At 46.5% G+C, this 19,488-nt stretch overlaps 1 long non-coding RNA gene across 2 annotated transcripts; it reads left to right on the forward strand.

Moving 5' to 3' along the window:
- Positions 1 to 9,713: 9,713 nt before the first annotated feature.
- LOC148005104 (uncharacterized) lies at positions 9,714 to 14,752 on the forward strand. Of its 2 annotated transcripts, XR_015622847.1 has the most exons (3): positions 9,714 to 10,112; positions 13,905 to 14,056; positions 14,572 to 14,752. It is a non-coding gene; the product is annotated as an uncharacterized LOC148005104 (long non-coding RNA). The 2 variants fall into 2 exon arrangements; XR_015622846.1 differs by lacking the exon at positions 9,714 to 10,112 and having other exon boundaries at positions 13,755 to 14,056.
- The last annotated feature ends 4,736 nt before the right edge of the window (positions 14,753 to 19,488 follow it).

Below are 19,488 nucleotides of genomic sequence, written 5' to 3' on the forward strand. Positions count from 1 at the left end.
ACTCAGTGCCCAGCGCTGCCCCTCTGTGGCCTCTGTTTCAATTACTCTTGTAAAACAGCTTCATAACCTTGACCTATGTGCATAAAGGGATTGGGAAAAGGGAGAGCCCATGGTCGAAAACTAAACACAATTAAATGTGATTTAAAATAAGTCTGCACCCTGAAAGAAAAGTGTACTGGTTATTTCCAGTCAAATGCTGCTGGGATCAAGAGAGGAGTTTTCAATGGTAGGGCCATGAGGATGTCAGGAAAGAGGACCTCATAATTTTCATTTATCTACTTGTTCTCTCCAAATTAACCCAAAAATAAAATAAACCTATAAGAGCAATTTTGCAATAACTGCTTTCCCAACTATGTGTACCTATATACAACCTGAGTAAAAACTGGAGCATCCTAAGAGAGCTGTATTTCATAAGTCCTGTAATCAGAAAAATAAACGAGACTGTCCTTAGCCTTGAGACAAATCAAGAGCCGATTGTGCTGTTCGGGACTTCCCTTCTGCTCTGGCCAGGTGACAGGGGTCTGGTGTGGGGACGGGGGCTGGGTTTTATGAGCAGGAGCTTTTAATAGGATGGGGAAATATCTCAGTACCGTTCTCAGGCATGTGACATATTGTCACTTGGGGAGCCAAAGAGAAGCCAAAGTTTAGAGATCTAGATTCTAGACTGAGCTTTCCTGGAAAGCTTCTGAAGGTGGTCCCTGAGGCAGACCCTGGGATGAGCAGAAGGAAACCTTCTCCCATGTTTGCCCATACAATCCCTCAACAAGGCCTGAGCTGAAAGGTGGCTACCTTACCACGGTGACCTATCACAGGCACATGTTACTTATTTGTGATTATTCCCTTGTGAGGCTATTAAACGTTAGAAAGCTATCTTAACCCTACCACCACCACCACCACCACCACACACCACAGATGTCAATCAGCCCTTTTGGGGAAGAGGATGCGAGGTAAAGTCTCTCTCTAGAGTAACAACCTGGCCTCGTGGGAAATGCCCTACATTGGAGTACACCGAGTTAGTGCCAGGTGACTACTCTCTGGGAAGTGTATGAATGAACATTTCAGCTCAATTTCACCTCTCGGTAAGTTAGAGCAGAAAGGCAGCCTTGGATCGGGATTCCCAAATCTAGACTATACCAATTCTCAGTGCTACTGCATTTATGTAGTTCCTTGCAACCTTTCAAAACAATGTCACCATGCTGGCTTTCAACCGAAGGGGCTGAGGTCAAATAGCACAGCTTAACAGTTTACAGTGCCCAGTTTACAGATGTACAAACCGTGGCTGAAGTAAATTAGGGAACTTGTCAAAGCTAGACCAGGCTGGGCTGGAGCTGGACACTCAGCTTCCTCTTCTGTCACATTGTTCCCTATCTCTGCCTTTCCTCGCTCCCTTGAGATACAGGAGACTGGGCAGGTAGTGACAGTGTAAGCCTTTAATCTCAGTACTCAGGAGGCAGAGAGAGGCAGGCAGATCTCTATGAGTTCAAGGCCAGCCTGATCTACAGAGAGAGTTCCAGGACAGCAAGGGCTACACTGAGAAAGCCTGTCTCAAAAAAAAAAAAAAAAAAAAAAGATGCAAGAGATTTTGAGGCACACACAACATCTCTTCTCTCTGCTCTATGAGACAGGTCTCTACCCTTACTGCCTTTGAATAAACAGAAACCAGCAAATGAAATGACTTCAAGCCCCAGAACCTTAGAACTGAAAGAGACCTTCCAAGTGGTGAATTCCAGGTTCCTCATTTTACAGGAGAGAAGACACTCCACAGATTAAATGGCACGTTCACGTTCGCCAGCCTGTTCGTGATGGGGATGGAAACCACAGTGTCAGACCACTGGGCAAGTGTTCTTTCCGTGATCACACTGCAGTGTGCTCCCTGTTTGCCAAGAAGCCCACAGCAGAGATCAGATGAGAGACCTGAGCCATCAACCAACATCCATGGAGCATCCCCTAGTGTGTGCAGATCCACTGTGCCCTCGGCACCATCTCCACCATCCACCTTGGTCCTGAGGGACCAAAGGGTTGAATTGCAATTCAACTTAAATAAAAAAAAAATCCAGATAGAATTATTTTGCTTTATAATCTTGCATCAGTCTGGTCTCTTAGCTCCTTTCTCCTTTGCATAACACCAGTTTTTTTAAAAAAAGGCTTTTTTAAAGGATAAAGAACTTAAGACATGCATATATGGTGATAAGTGTATATACAATTATACACATAATATAGCCTGGAAATGTTTTGTTTTGTTTTTCAGACAGGGTCTCACTCTGTAGCTCAGCCTAGCCTGAAACTTGCAGCAAGCCTGTTTTGGCCTCCCAAGTGCTGGGAATTACAGGTGTGAGGCACCATGGCCAGTTGGACTTAAAATCTTATTAGCGTTTACTATCTCACTTGTAACCGTGTGGCTAGGAGGCACATGGCTAACTACTCATTTTATTAAGAAGTCCCGAACTAAATTCATCTAGAGATGTGTCTCACATTAGGTCAAGGACAATATTTTGTTTTGCCAAGGAGAATGTTGCCTGGTAGTGGTGAAACAGGCACTCTGGTTAGTTCTATGGTACTTTGGTAAGTATATTTGATCTGTTTGAGGACAGCCTGGGGAGGCAAGGAGCAGCATTTGCTGAGGTGTTCTCATGTTTATGCCTCAGAACACCTTAGTCACAGGCCCTGTGACTACCCTTTATGGATGAATGAAGACATCTAGTCTCCAGGGATTAAGTACCCTGGCCACGGCCACAAGGCCTTTTGGTGGCTAAGCCAAAATAGAACCCTGGTGTTTGCAAGCTCCAAAGCCTGTGTCCCTTACAATATCACACCTACCATGGCCCCTGTGCCTTTGTTTGTTTTAGCAGCTGAACTGTAAGCTGAATGCAGCAATAGCAAGGACAGGACTCTTGGTGTCTATCCAGCAGGGCAGGACAAGCAGAACGAACATGTTACCCAACCTGAGAACCTGGGAACTTCTTAAAGACATCAGTCAAAGGCTTCGGTTTGTTTTTGTAATGTGAGCAGATGGGGAGTTTGGGGGCAATTTTTCAGCAAACTCATTTGGCTACATAAGAAGTCTAAATGGCAAGAGGCCGTGTGGGCTGACAGATGAAAAGGGGTTGTGGAAACACTTGGTGCCTTGGAAAGCACTGAGAAGACTCAGGGCTTTGCTGGCAAGGTGTTTGGGGAAGAAGACCAGTTTAGCAGAGTCCGCTGCATCTGTTACAAAGTCTTCTACGTTATACACAGAGCTCTGGATCCCCCACCCTGTCCCCTGCCTGTTCCTCTGCTGCTATTTTCAGCAACAGTAGCCGTGATCTGTCCAGTGGCCACGACTGTCACTCCAGTGTCCACATCTCCCTACAGCATCAGTACCCCAAGCTTGGTGCATGATGAATACAGAAGCCTGGGAATGCGAATCTACCTTCTCCCCTTGGTCATTATGGAATGAGCAGTCAACAATACAAAAGCCCCAAACCCACAAGACAAAAATCTTCAACCTTTGATTTCCTTTACTGTGTATCCTCCAGCAAGATGCCAATCCCAGCACTCGGGAGGAAGAGACAGGCAGCCCTTCAGGCAGCCCTGACCACATAGTGAGTTCCAGGTACACACACACACACACACACACACACACACACACACACACACACTAACTTAACCTCTCTGCCTCAGGCTCCTAAAGCAATCCAAGAACCCACTAGATATCTTATCTGTCTTCTTTGTAGGTCTAGAGAGATGATGATGTTGAAAAAAACTGAGTCCAGCAATTATTGGGAGCAAAGCGCTTTTGCATCAGTGTTCGGTCTGTTGCTATAATTGCAACACTAAAAGTCTATATCCCAAGGTCTAATTGCCTCAAGACAAGGAGATCCTTTCACATACCAGTTTCTGTTGTACAAACCTTTCTCCCTCACCACCAAGAAGTAGGGCTTCGGTTCCCTGGCTTGGGGGTCTGAGGCAGAGACCGTGGTGAGAGGAAGATAAATTACACAGGGTAGGGGGAGAAGGTGCCATGGAGTGGATCATGAGCTCAGAGCTACGAGGGTCAAGTTGGAGCAGGAGCAGCGCAGGGGGAACATGGCAAGTGGGATTATTGGATTATTGACAGAGAAGTAGACAAGCTAACATGGAGGTTGCATATCTGCCTTGCTCCAGTGCTGTGAGCTTATTATAAATTTAAAGGCTTTGTGTCTCCTATTTGGGAACTAAATGATCTAAGGTGGGGTAGAAACCCCCAAATAATATTCGCCTCAAAACAGCGGGACTCTGCAGTCCTGTGGAAAGCCTGCAGTCCTCCTGCCCTGCGCTATCTCAGAAAGGGCCTCCTCTTTCCACCCCGTATCCCCTCACTCTAAAAGAGGCCTGGGAACTGGCTGCCCATAAACTCTTGCCTTCCCAAATATCAAAGAGACTCGGGCCTGGCTTTCTCTTTATTTCTATCAAGGGGCCTTTGAATCTAAGGGATTTTTTTTTCCTTCTTTCTGAGAATGAAAACACTACAGAATCTTGAGGGACCAGGCCCTAAAAGAAAACAGTCCAACTGGAATTGGTTCAAGGCCCTCGTGTCCAATTAAGGAAACACTCACATTCCTGCGCCAGCTCTGGCTCTATCTTTCTTTCTCTCCCTCCATATCCACACAGGAATGCACTTCTGCAGCCAGAAGGAGAGGCTACTATCACCGGGACACTGCTGGCACGGGGGGAGCACTCCTCTGGTGGGCTGGGCCTGTCAAGGCTTTAGACAAAGAGCAGGGACTACAAAATAATGCAGACACCTTCATGCCAACCCAATCCTGCTTCTAACCAGCCCAGCGACCCCCGAGAGACTCCGCCATACCTGCGGCATTATGAAAAAAGGAAGGAAACACTCCAGTTTTTTTCTCGGTAGAAACGCACTTCTCGTTTTCTTTTCAAATAGATGGGATGTCGGCTAGCTTCCTCCAGGGGCAACAGGTCACAGGAGATCTCATACCCACTGCTCTTCCTCAGAGGAGCAAGCAGCCTGTGATGCCTCCAGAGAATGGCTTCTGAGCACTTCACTGCCTCTGAGTGGGTAACCTGAGCCAGCTCTAGCCTGCTGGAGTCCCTGGTGTACTTCACACCCACAAGGCACACCTTGGAATCAGATAGCTAGACCCATCTTACACCCTTCTGCCTTGTCAACAGTTCCAGCAGGCATTAGCACCTACGATGCACCAGGAGGGTTGGCCAGGTTTCCTAGGACTTCAAGTCTCTCCCATCTGGTCTCTCCCATCTTTGTCCTTGCCCTCACCCAGACAAAGCCATTCCTCATTGTGTTACAGGCAGAGGCATTGTGCCCAGCGAGTGAACACAACTATAAGAATTCCCTAACCAGCATCAGTGACTTCCAATGAACCACAAAGCTACAATGCAATGGCTCTCGACCTTCCTAACGCTGCAACCCTTGACTACAGTTCCTCATGCTGTGGTGACCCCCAACCATACGATTATTTCTCTGCTACTTCATAACTGTAATTTTACTACTGTTATGAATAGTAATTTGAATATCTGACGTACGGGATATCTGATATGCAACCCCCAAAGGGGTTGAGACTCATAAGTTGAGAACCACTGCCCTAGAGAAATGGCTCACACACAGTGATAAGCACAGAGTGTGCTGAGACCCATGACTCCTCCTCTTTCTATTCAAGTTCCTGTTACAAAGAAATGAGGTGCTGTCTCTGACGCTGGGCATCACGTCAGGCACTAAGGAGGCAAGACTAAGATACCAGCTCCCTCTAATCCTGTGTGATAAATGCCACAACAGAGACACATGATCATGACAGAGCAATGAAGGCACTGTCATGAGCTGCAGGCCCTGTGACGGGGTGTGGAAGCTAAGCTCTACTAGAACAACGATTGTGCCTAGCTGTGTACTAATGTCCCTTTGACACACAGTAAGTACGCTACAAATATCTGTTAGATGTTGCTGGGAAACGGGGCTCATATTAATATTGTTGATCTCAAAGGATGAAGAGAAGCCAGAGAAAGGCAATCTTGGCAACAGGGACAGTGCTAGCAAAGACTCGGGGGTAGGAAAGTACCAAAAGAATGCTGGGAACTAGAAGTGACCTATTGTCATCTACAAAGTTCAAGCAGAAACAAAACAAACAAAAAATACCACCACCACCACCACCACCACCACCAACAACAACAACAACAACACCACCACCACCACCACCACCACCACCAACAACAACAACAACAACAACAACAACAACATGTGACTGAGTTACAAGTAAAGGAAATCTCAATGCTTTAAGTGAGTTTACTATTTTGCATTGGGATACATGTATGACTAGCCTCCACTGCATGCAGCCCACAGGCTGTAGGTTGGGCATGGAGAGGGCGTTGATAAGTCTTGGGAGGAGATGCTGAAACTTCTTATGATGACAACTTGGGGTGGCAAACAGAAGGAATACCTAAGGCTAGAAAGGGCTTTGTGCTCTACGGAGGGACTGCACAGAATTTCTTGCAGAAAAAGTGGGGGCTCTCTCTTCTATCAGCCAAACCAATTCTCCACAGGCTCTGTGACTTGGACTAGTGACCAGGTGGGAGGAGCAAGTGGGTCAGATTGAGTTTCTGTGATCTAAGTCTTTGGAAACTTCCCCTTCGCCCCCCTATAGGTTTACACTTCTCTGCAGCTGTGTGCAACCCTCTGCCCTCAGAACCTAAGACTCCCTGAATGCTTCCCAAGTTCCCAAGCCTTCCTTTTCTTTTTCCCACAAAGGTCTATCCCGTGACTCCCTAAGTTTCAGAACTGCCTGGCCAAGAACTTAATCTGACACATAAATTCTCGCTGCTACAAGGATGACATGTGGCCCCAGTCCAAGCTGGTTCACTAAGGTAGCATTTCGGGCAGGTGAGGGCAGGAGGCACTGCAGGACCATGGTGATGCAGGAGGGAGAAAGTTGGCAGGAAGTCTGGGGCGGACACCAGCAGCAGGCACCCATAGGGACAGTCCTTCCCATCCACACATGTCACACCTTTCTAGAGGACATCTGACTGGAATCCCTGACCCTTGCTCTAATGTGATTAATGTGACCAGCTCCAGTGATTAATGAGAGGATAACAACGAAAGGTCCAGGGAGATGATTTTCTTCCTCCTAAGAGGAGAAAGAGACTCGGACCTGAAGGAACTCCTCTAGTTGAACTGGGAACTTGATGGTCCCGCACAGGTGTGCACTAGCAGAGGTCCCCTTGGTCTCAGTGAGGAAGTCCTGGACTGCGGGTCTTGGTGGCATCAGATGCTAAGTGCTTTCTCAAATGCTCCAGGATGTGCCAGAGGGTCCATGCGGGATGTGGAACTCCGGAGCAGGTATTGGGGGGCTCATCTGACTGTCCCAGCTGCTGAGGGTGATTGGGCAGCTGGCTATCCGTACCACTCACCCTCATGGCTCAGGACCACTTTGGAAACCTGGCCTTGCATTCACAGCTTCACCCGGAGCTGTGGCTTCTCCTCTAGGAGAGGAAAAGCTTCCCCAGTGCTAACCCCAGAGGCTTTAGGGCAGCCATCCTCCACCGTCCTAATGCTGGGATGCAGTTCCTCATGTAGTGACCCCCAACCATAAGGTTATTTTTGTTGCTACCTCACGGCTATAATTTTGCTACTGCTATGAATCCTAATGTAAATAGATGATATGCAGGATATATGATGTGTGACCCCAGAGGGATCACCATGGCCCACGGGTTCAGAACCACTGCTTTAGGGCAAGAGGCAGAGAAAACAGCCGTGGGCATCTCAGCTCACCGCCATTCCATACGGAAAAACTTACATCAGCATGTAGTAGTGCATGCCTGTTATCCCAGCACATTGCAGGCTGAGGCAGGACTTTCTGAGTAGGACTAGCCTGGGCTACTCTGTGGTACCTGGTCTGGAAGGAGAATGAGGAAAAGATGGTGTTACCTGGCATGCATGCATACATACATACATACATACATACATACATACATATATACATACATTTATATATACATTCATACATTCATACACACAGAGACATAGACACAGACACACATACACACACACACACACACACACACACACACACACACACACACACATACATATAATGCCACCACCAGTTCTCTTTCCTTGTTGGGGAGTTTACTCATCTGTAAAAATGGCCTGATACCTGCTGTCCTTGACTGTACTGCACAGCCAAGGAACAGTGACAGGGGCTCAACTTCCTTAGCAGAAAGGTGTAGTGGTCTCTGAAGACAGACAGTGGGAAAGAAAAGAGAAAGGGTGGAAGGAAGGGAGGAAAGGAAGGAAGGGAGGAAGGAAGAGAGACAGGCTTATCAAGGATTCTACTGTTGCTTATTGGTAGATAAACAGCAAAAGCACCAAGTGCAAGACTTTCTGGGTTTCCCAGCACAGCCAGCTCTAGAAGAGAATGATGCCAACAACTGTGGTCCATGCCCCATCTCTCCTTCTTTTGACGTACCTTTTGGGGTGCATTTATTCAGGACCTCACACTTACCAGCATCATGTCCACAAGCATACACAGGACTGACGGCTGAGGTGTCTGGGTGGCAGGATCTGAATGGTCCACTAGTCCTCAGTGGCGGGCTTACAGACACTGCCCTCAAAACCCATCCCGATACACCCAGGGCCACAGACACTCCCGTCAACATCTTATAGCTGGCAGTTTGATGGGAAAACATTAAGAAAAACCACGGTACTGAGTGCCAGCAAGTCGCTCCGCTCTTTTGTTCTTGGAACTTCTGCATGTCCACACAAGCACACACACTCCAGGCCAAGGGCATCTCAGACTTGAACAAGTGCTCTGCGTTCTGGGTCAGCGCTGGGGAAAGAACACCCACTCCCAGTCAAAATAGAAGCTTGTCCAATTCCCATTGTTTCGCCATCTTTTGTTCTTGTGTTTGGGTATTTCTCACATGTAGCAACCAACGCTTGCCAGTGACTTCAGGGAAACAGGTGTGAGGGACAGGCTCGGTGCCAACAGAGTTCTCTCTTCATTCTGGAGGGCAGTGATTCATACAGGAGGTGGCAGGAACATCATAGCACAGAACCAGCCACCAGGCTTGAGTGCCTTCTAGGAGAAAGAGGGGCAGCCAACAGGTGGTTACAAAGGCAACGAGGGAGGGGGTTTTGATGGGAGCAGGGGGAGATGGCCAAAGTTGATGTCTAGACAGACCGTCAGGACTTCATCACTGTGGGGATGGAGGATTGGAAGAGAGGGAAATGGAACAGGCTTGACGATCTCATGGAGTTCCCCAACAGTCTCCCGGCATTTGTAGAGTAGCTGCAGTGTTCTTGTCTAGCTATCAACGCGTGTCGTTTCTCCAGCTCTGGGGTCTGTGGCACTGTGGCTTTTCCTGTATAAAGGTCATGAGCTTGCAAGGGTGTGCCATGGGCATTTGTACAGATTGGGTCCTGCAGAAGCCTTGGGATCGACATCTGTACAAAGGAAGAGATGCCCAATAGAAGAAAGAGTAGAGTCTGGTGGGAAAAAGGGAATGGGAAACCTTGAGAACTCTGCAAGGGAATCTGGGGCAAATATCATCCATCGAAATATCTTTTTATGACAAAATGTCTGACCCTTTATTGCCTCGCCCTGCTCAGTCCACAGCATGGGCTGCCTTGAAAGGGTCTGGGCACCGGGGAGGCACATTTGGAAGACGGCAACAGCTGGAGGCAGTCCTGCTGGCCCACACTCCCAGCCGGGCCAGACTCTTCCATAGAAGGAGATCTGGGTACCTCATTGAATGTCTTCCACAGAGCTCAAGGCTTGCAGCCCTGTCTCATCGCTTCTCTTCAGCTAGCTGTGTGCTGCACAGCACTGTAGCTGATTGACTGACTCCTCAGGGAGGACCTGATACCTGTTCATTGGATTCTCCCACATTGCAGGGGACAGAATAAAAACCCAGAAAAAACTACTTCTCAACAGTGAGGGCACAGTGAGCCTGCGTCTGCCACCATGTGGTCCCGCCTCCCCTCAGCTTCTCTCCTCCTAGGTGGAGGCAGTTGGATTCTCTGAGAAGGAAAACCACAGCTCCTGCTCGTGGAATGGCAGATGAGGTGCCCCTTCTTCCTTGTACACAGCCCTTCAGGAAGCCCCAGCAGCTTCCTACCCAAGGTGAGGTGAGCATAAGACCGGGAGACCGAACCCAGGTTTCCAGGGAGTCCCCAAACAGGTTCTTTCTTCTGGTTTTTATCCTGGGGTTAAGTCAGGCCAGCAGAAGTCATTCTGGAGTCTTCCATAATTGCTCTTGCTGGAGTAGGCATTAGCCTAGCTGTTTATCTTCATGGAAGGTTTTTATGAGAACATCCCAGGAAACTCCCTCTGGGCTTTACTGTAGGGCTGTGGTTGAGGCCTCTCCAAGACAATTGGGTTGAATGTTCTTAGTCTCTCTTAGAGACCCCACAGGGAGCCTGGGCATAGGAAATGATCATACTTACCTGAGGCAGCTCTGCTTTGAGCTTAGATTGGGAGGCTCATAGGTTGCTTTATAATTCAGGAATTCTGGTCTACATTGAAAACATCCCAGTATCGGTGCCTGGGGATTCACAGCACGGATCAAGGTAGCAACTGCTCTAGGCGCCACCTGCTCCTGCCTTCTATGTTTCTCTCTCTAGAGTCTCTCACTTTCTAAAAACCCGTGCTCTACTCTCGAGGGCTCTTGTGAGCGAGAATGCTTTCTAGAATGATGTTAAATGTAAATGACAAAACCAAGTAATGCCTTTGGGGGGAAACTGTTTTGGGGCTTATTTCTCCTTTTCTGTGTGGAACCACTCTGTAGGGATGGTGCGCTAGACTTTTAGGGGGCTCAGAGTATAAGCGCTTGCCACTGCAATGCAAATTATGGTAGCACTTAAGAGAGGTTAGTGTGCAAATGGAGTCACAGAGCATCCAGACACACTGAATTCATCACAAAAATCAGGTCTTCCAAGGGCCTGGGAGACAGGTCTCACAGCTCTCAGTTATCTAGAGGGTACTGGATCTGGAAGCCTGACTGCTTCCCCCATTGTGGTCCAGACATGGTGAAGCTTCTCCCTGGGCACAGCTGGGTTTATTTTGCACACCACAGATCTTCTAAGTGTTTACGTCGCTCCAGAATGCTCCATCTGGTCACCATTGTAGTGTTTCCACAAGCTGGACGTTTCTATTCTCGTTTTTCTCCTGCAATCCTCAACGGGCTGCCTGAGGCGTTCTTTCCAAGCTGACACACCCACAGGACTCCTCCAACTCCATGTCCTTAGGCGGAACCTATCAGCACTGGAGAGATTGGAAAACCAGACGTGTCCACCTTTCTGCCTGTTTGGAAGCCAAAGCTTCCTAGGCCAAACGCTGATAGCAGGATCTCTAAAGTGCTGTGCTTTGCCCAGGATTCTGGATGAACGGACAGGATGATTTCATCCCCAGGTGTCGAGAGGTCCAATCACCACCAACAGACAACGCCTGTCAGCCACAGGGTGTCTATTACCCTTTGTCTCTAGGTTATTTCAGACCACTGGGAAAAGGAGCGATGGCAGCAATGGGATCTCTTGGACTTGCCATGTAGAGAACATGAGTTAACCTTCCCCAGCTTCAGGCTTTTTGCTTGCCAAGTGGGGGTGGGGATACGGACACCCACCTTGTAGAGGTGAAGAGTTAAAAGAAACAGTAGGAAATACCTGGCGTGGCACCGGTGCTCTGTCTCTTTCGATGGTGAACCAGTTTCTGCAAACACAGTCACTTGAAGCCTCAACTCTTACTATTCCAGAGAGGCCTGAAGGTTAGCCCCTTACATTGATGTCGATTTCTGGCCATCTCCACCCGCCGAATCAGAACCCTCATTTTAATTCGATTCCCTTGTCGTCGGTGTGCACATCATGGTTTGAGAATTGTCACTTTAGAGGTCAGGAGCCTCACCTTTGACCCTCGTGTGTTTAAAGGCACATCTCCTGGCAACAGATAGTCAAATAAGTCTGCCCATCAAATTAAGACAATATTGACCTAACACAGGTGATCCCAGGTCAGGCTGACTGTGCAGCAGCTCTGACCAGACAAAGGCTCCCTCTGCTCACCTGCACCATTTACCTGCCCTCTCCTATCACCTGAGCAGTAGCCAAGGCCCTGGGGAGACTGCGGCTCCTGTTTACTGAGTAGGCACAGATAAGGTTTCTCACAACTCCACCTGGGCCCCTCTGCCAAGGTAAACTTGCTCTCCTGAACTGCTCCCTGACTGGAAAATGTGTCCGACTATTTATTTCTCACTCCCACTGGAAAAAAAGGTGGGGGGGAGACAGGTTGGTGATGACGTCATTCTTTCCACGGAACTTGTCACAGGCATCACATGTCACAGTCACTTCCAGGCACTGCTTGGGTTTCTCTGCACCGGACCTATGGTACAGAACTAGCCAAGGGTGCAAGTTTCCCTTCCTTCTTCTCCTACTCTGCCTGACCATCACCCCCAGCTGGGGCCTTGACCCTCTGGGGACCCGAGAGCAACCTTGAAAAGGAACCTTAGTCTAGGAGGTGAGGCACTGTTTCCTTGATATTTCTCTCAAAAGTGAACTACCACTCCACTAAACATTTGGTATTCAGTGGGGCAGGGGGCCTGCTGTTGGTCAGACACATTGGAGAACTGAAGACAACGGGTAAAAGACACTTCCCGACAGAGTCCACGAGAATTGCATTCATTCCAATCCTTGCTTAAATTATTGACACACTAATCTACTCACTTCACATTCTTTTTTTTTTTTTTTGGTTCTTTTTTTCGGAGCTGGGGACCGAACCCAGGGCCTATGCGCTTCCTAGGTAAGCGCTCTACCACTGAGCTAAATCCCCAGCCCCCCCTCACATTCTTTTATTCTAAAGTAACTAGTAGAAGCTGTGCCTGCTAACACACACCTGGGACTGCCGCCCTCAGGAGGCTGAAGCAGGGTGGTTTCTGCATGTTTGAGGCCAGCCTGAGCTCAACAGGCTGGAGCAGGGCTAAGCTTTCAAACTAGGCTTCTGGACCCCGCAATGGACTCAGTAGGGTTGTGGCAACAATAGCCCCCACCACCCCCAGTCTCTGGCCAAACCTAACAAAGATTCCTTCTTACCCATCCTCATGTTCTGGATGTGCCATGCATGTGTCTCAGAGACCAGGGTGTCTGGGCTGCCGTGTTCGCCAAAGCTTATGAGGTCACAAATGTGAGCCACACTTCTATTTTACCGGGTAGGGGAAATCTCCAGGCCACTTCTAACTCAAAGTAGAGAGGAAATACAATCATCTGCCTGGAAGGCAGAGAGCTAGAAAATACTTAGTGCACTGCATTTACGACGGTCACATGAGCGTTAGCAAATATTAACACATTAGCCCTTTTGCTTTGTGTCTTTTTATTTCAAAGAAGGTAAATAGTTAGAAGCCTTGCGTGGTAGTGCACACCTGTCATCCCAGCATTTAGAGATGGAGGCGGAAGACTTCTTGCTGCAAGTTCGAGGCCAGCCTGAGCTACAGGATATGTGCCAGGCCAGCCAAGGGTACACATGGAGACCCAATCTCCAAACCCAACAAAGTATTCCAAAAAACCCAGAAGAAGAAAGGAAGGCGATCCGAGAGAGATACGGCTACGTTCCTCTCTGAAACCTTTAACCCAGTCCCTGCTCAGTCGCCAGAACTTGTTTTGAGTTCCATTCCAACCGTTTTCTTTTTATTGCACCTGTGCGCGATTACAAACATTGTAAAGGATTATTTACTGATAAAGTATTATAAGCCTTTATATTACTCAGGCCACAAGCATATAGAGAGAGAATTATAATCTGCACCATGCTTCTGCCTTGGCACCGTGATCGTGGGATCGTAATCTCTGATGACACATGCCGTTGTACTCCATTGTACGACTACAATACGGATTGCTTATCCCTTCCCTTGTTGATGGATATTTCGGTTGTTTCCAGCGTGGCGGTGAACATCTGCATACATGTCTTCCCTGACTGTCTGCTCAGAGCAGAATCTCTGGACACGGTCACTTTCGCCTTCGTGAGCTCTTGCCGGATCCCGAGTGCTGTCCTCCAGAGTGTGCCTGAAGCAGCTGCCAGCCCCGCCAGCGGTGCGTGAGACTTGGAGCTTTAACTGCTCTTTCCTAATACTTGGCACGAGCTGCACATTTTTACTGATCTGGTGGGCGGAACGGTAGCTCTTTTGTTTTGCATTGTATCTGTCTAACAGTGAGAGTGTGCGCTTTTTCATATCTGTTGGCCTTCCGGGGATTTTCTACTATTTGTCTGTACTCTTTGTCCATTCCTCTTCCATATATTGACTAGTCATTAATTCGAGAAATTTATTTACATATTACATCAATTACAAATACCTTCTCCCAGACAATATGGTTTGGTTTTCTACTTGTAGTGTTGAATAGATGTTCATGCAGCTAAATTTATCAACTTTTTTTTCGCCTTTAATTTTGTTTGTGTGTTTTGCTTACTTAGTGAAATTGTTCTTTATCTTTAGATCACGGCTTTCAAAAATATATTACGTCATCCTTTCGAGTTTTTCTCTTCTTCATTCTCTAGTCTTGCTGAGATTAATCTAACACAAGAATCGACTTTTTGGTTTCTCATATAGATGGAAGGTATTCCGTACTCATCAGTCAACAGAACACCATTCCCGCCCTGCTCCACAGCGTCGCCTGTGCCCTGTGTTGTCTCTGAAATGGAGGAGCCGTGGCTGGTTTTTCTGCCCGCCTCCATGAGTCAATCCTGCGCCCAAACCGCATTGTCTTCTTATTAAATATTTTGAGACTAAATGTTGACATCTAGTATGGCAAGTTCTTCTCCCTTGTTCCTCTTCAAAATCGCCTTTTAGTTATTCTTGGCCATTTGCTTTTTGAGAGGAATTTTGCAATGATATTATCTGGTTCCAAACAAAACAAAAACAAAGCGAAACAGAACCCAACCCTCAACCTAAAACTATTGAACTCAACTGACATTCTATAGATTAATTTAGAAAAAAATGGCATTTGTTTTTGAATCTCCTTTTTAGTTATTTGTATAGGTGTGCACTTACAGTTTCCCGGGCTTGTGTAAGACTCCTAACGGCCTTATTTCCTCTTTCTAACCCTTCTTTGACTCAAGTGTTATGTTCCATTTCTTCTTATTGCTTTGTTATCCTTCCTTGAGGCACCATCCCATCTCTTTTAAGTTTCCACATTCATTGAACTCCTCTGGATGTGCGAGAGATAAAACCTGGACAACCTTGGTAATGATGGGGCTGAGGGAGAATGAGCTCTCTGGCCATTGCCAATGAAGAGATAGGAAAGCATGATTACGTATGAGGGGTGCACGATCATGCTTTTTGAGCTTTAAAATATAGTGTGTGTTACATTTAACACACCCAGGATGTAGTCAGGGTGTTCTGAAGTCCAGCTCTATCGTTTATCAAATCAGATCTTGGGGAAAAATACATGTCCTCTTTGTGTCTCAGTTTCCTCTCTGTAATGCAGTATTGAAAATATTAATTATTCTGTGCTCATAACTGCAGGGAATGAGAGTTAACATGAGTCAGGCACTTAGACAATGACAGACACATTGCAGGTACCTTTGATGTGTTGCCTGTCATTGCCATTACTGAGACAAGCATTTGAGCCTTGCTCAAAATTCTCATTTGTTTGATTTTGGTTTTGGTTTTTGGAGATAGGGTTTCTCTGCGTAGCCCTGGCTGTCCTGGTTCTCACTTTGTAAACCAAGCTGGTCTCAGACTCACAGAGATCGACCTGCCTCTGCCTTCCAACAGCAAGCAAAGAGGGCAGGTCAGTACTGCGTCTTCTTGGCGGGCAGAAGGCCTCCAGGTGATGCAGTCATTAGTGTCCCTGATGGTTTGGTTTGGATCACACTTGAATTTCAGACTCGTTTTGCTCAGGATTGAGTGCCAAGGAAGATAAGTTAACCCACTTTCTTGCCTCGTGCTTGCTAGTCCTTAGGATAAATATCTCAATAAGGCTGGTGGGGGTGAGGGGATCGGTTATGAGAGAAAACGGAAAAGGTTGGAATCTTGACAGATCATCATGCGTACTTAAATAAACAAACTGAAGAGATTAAATACCAGGGACCAATAAGAGTTGCCAGGTTGCTGAAAGAAACCCTTAAGTAAAAGCTCATGTTTCTCATGAGCTGGGGTTCTGGAGAAACAGACTTAGCAGGGTAAGGTCTGAGCTTTTATTACTCCTAAGTGGGATGTTGGAGGAATATATCTCTTTCCCCTGTTCCCTGCCAAGCAGAGGATCTGAAAATGTCTACCACTGTGAATATGTGACTACACACACACACACACACACACACACACACACACACACACACACAGAGGCCATATCACCCACAACAGCCTTAGTTTGAATTCCTCCATGTGAGCCTAGAGAATTATATTATGGTGATATCAAAGATGTAAAGTGTTGGGCCTTTTAGCATCAGGGAAGGCCAGTGGAGATCCAGTGAAATCCGTGGAGGCTAATGGGGAAGTCATGGATGAGTGAATAGGAAAGGAGAGCCAAACAGTGGGTGGATTGTTGCCACAGAGTTACTTCTTCATTGGCCTTAAGCCCCTAGAAAGTCTCCGGCAATCCCAGTAGCTGCAGACTTGTGGGAAGTCTGTCCTCCCGATAAAGCAGGTTTAAAGCAAGGGATCCACATTACACTGGGACATTAGGACTCCAGGGTAGAGGTTGCAGTATGTATCCATGCTGTGGTGAGAGCAGTCTGTGTTCAGAGTACAGGAAGATCTCCTCTGCTTCCTCTTACCCCTGGGAGCTACATGGGGCAGTATGATTTTTTTTTTTATCTCCAATTATAGAAAAGAAAACAAGGTTCAAGAAGAAGAAGCATCCAAGAAGTCAAGTCGGTCGGGATGGAACGCAAACCAAGTAGGGAGCCAGTAGAGGTCATTATCTCGGGGCTGGGCTGGGCTGGTTGACTCAGGAGTTCCCTCCCACAAGGACAGGTCTGCTGAAGGGGCTGCCAGGCTAACAGAAGTCATGACCTGGGTGTGGGCACATGCTGCAGTCATGACTCAGCGGCTCTCCCTGTGTGTTCACGGCACCTCCTGGCTCTACCCTCCATCCCTGTATTTTCTTGATTCATTGATTAATGCATTCACTCAGACAATAGACACGGCTGCACTGTGCACATAGAGATCGAGTAGGACTCCTTCCTGCCCTTCTCAGAGTGTTGGACGGCAGCAAATGCCAGACAGACAAATGAAGGACAAATTGCTCTTTTCAGAGAGCGCGTTGGTTAGGAGCACAGGCTTTGGAGCCGGAAAGGACAAACGATGAACAAAGGGAGAATACCTTTGAGGGCACAGTGACTAAGCACTACTTAGAAATAGAATTCGCAACATCAGATTGAATGGATCCCTAGTGTTAACAAGAGAGTCAGAAAAGGGGGTTGGGGATTTAGCTCAGCGGTAGAGCGCTTGCCTAGCAAACGCAAGGCCCTGGGTTCGGTCCCCAGCTCCGAAAAAAAGAAAAAAAAAAAAAAAAAAAAAAAGAGAGAGTCAGAAAAGGAACCCAGATCTCTGTAGTGAAATTTAAGAACATAAATGACAAAGAGAAGTCTCAAAACACTGAGAGATGCTAGAGAAACTTTGGATGGAAAAACATCGGGACACCCGAAACTTGACGGTGAAACCGAATATGGCAATTAAGTAATACTTAAGGTGTTCACGGAAAGGGATTTCATACCTATAACTTCATATTCAAACAGTCACTTAAATAAAAGTAAAATAAAAGTAGTATCAAGTGTTTATGATTTTAGATAACTTTATTCTAATTCTCTTCTGGAAACCTTCTTGCAGCTAAATAGTCAATAGCATAGTCTGACAAATGAAAACAGTAACGAAAAAAATCCCAGAATAAACCTAAAGAAAACATATTGCAGACGCCGGGTATGGTGGCTCATACCTGTAATTCCAGCACTTGGGATGCTAAACAGGAGGATCACCAAGAGTTCAAAGGCTGTCTGAGCTACATAGGGAGTGCCAAAGTAATTGTTGCTGCAGTGAAACCTGTTCCAACACACACACACACACACACACACACACACACACACACACACTCAGAGAAGTCAAGTATTATGAAGCTGGCAAGGTGACTCCATTGGTAAAAACAGTTGCCATTGGCAAGCCTGATGTCCCGGGTATAATTCCCAGGACACACACAAAGGTTTAAGGAGAGAACCAATTCACAAAGGCATCCTCTGACCTCCACACACAAGTGTATGAGCCAATACACACATGGAAATTATACATGCATATACATACTAATAAACTCTAACATACATATATATCCACACAGATGCCTGGTAAGATTGCTGGAGGGATTCAAAAGAAAAGTTAAAGTCATATGCTAAGTACTGAAAGTGTCACAGAGCTAACAAAAATTTTAGGCTAACGATATTATAAACATTATACTTTGGAAGCTTATTAATATTGATAAAGGTTTCTTTTTGGTAAAACTATAAAATTCCAAAGTTGGATTAAATAACAAGCCAACTTTTTTCAAGCATTCAATAAAGAACTTCCCTCTAATCAAAGACCCTCCCTTTCCTGAAAAGCCCTAGACTCAGGCCACAGGTGAGTCCTGCTCTTATTACCGGAAGAGATAATCCCCAGACAAACACAAGCTGTTCCAGAAAAGAGAATTGAGTTACTCCATTGTGAGACTAACCTTTATTACAAAGTCAGATAAGGATGGTAACACTTCATGTTTCCGAATTCTAAACAAAATATTAGCTAGCCATATGTATGTAAGATAGAAGTCAGGTAGAGATAAAACATCAGGGGAACAGTGGGCGGGGGAGCAGGATGTGAGGTTAGGTGGCTGAAGATGGTCAACATGTAATCATGTACATGTCATAGTGAAACCCATTATTTTCTACAGTTAATAAATGCTAACTAGCCAGGCCAAGCATCGGGACGGGCTCTTTGATCACAGCACTTGGGAGGCAGAGCCACGCAATCTGCAAGTTCTAGGGGGCCTGGTCTACATAGCAAGTTCCAGGCCTGCCTCAACATAAACAAAAAAACTAATAAATGCTAATAAAAATGAAACAAAGTAAAAGGAAATAACAAGTAAAACTGTCACAACTGGGGCTAGAGAGGTGGCGCGCTGGTTTAGAGCATTTGCTGCTCTTGCAGAGGACCGAAGTTGGCTGTTCAGCACCCGTACAGGCCCTAACAACATCCGGTAACTCCACTTCCAGGAGATCTGATGCCCTCTTCTGGCCTCTGAGGGCACTAAATGCACAAGGCACGCAGACATATATGCATGCAAAACACTCATACACGTAAAATAAAAACAAATAAACCACTTAAAAGCTTATTTTTAAATAGAAAAGTCTAATTTAAGAAAAAGTATGATTTTGACTATTAATGGACTGGTGTTCGTGAATTAAAGTTCATAAATATGTCAGTAAAGTGTTTTTTTTTGTTGTTGTTGTTGTTGTTTTTGTTGTTTTCTTTCTTTCTTTTTTTTTTTTTGCTCCAAACTTA

The sequence above is a fragment of the Rattus norvegicus genome, chromosome 6 (genome assembly GCF_021556685.1).
Source record: "Rattus norvegicus strain SHRSP/BbbUtx chromosome 6, alternate assembly SHRSP_T2T, whole genome shotgun sequence".
NCBI lineage: Eukaryota > Metazoa > Chordata > Mammalia > Rodentia > Muridae > Rattus > Rattus norvegicus.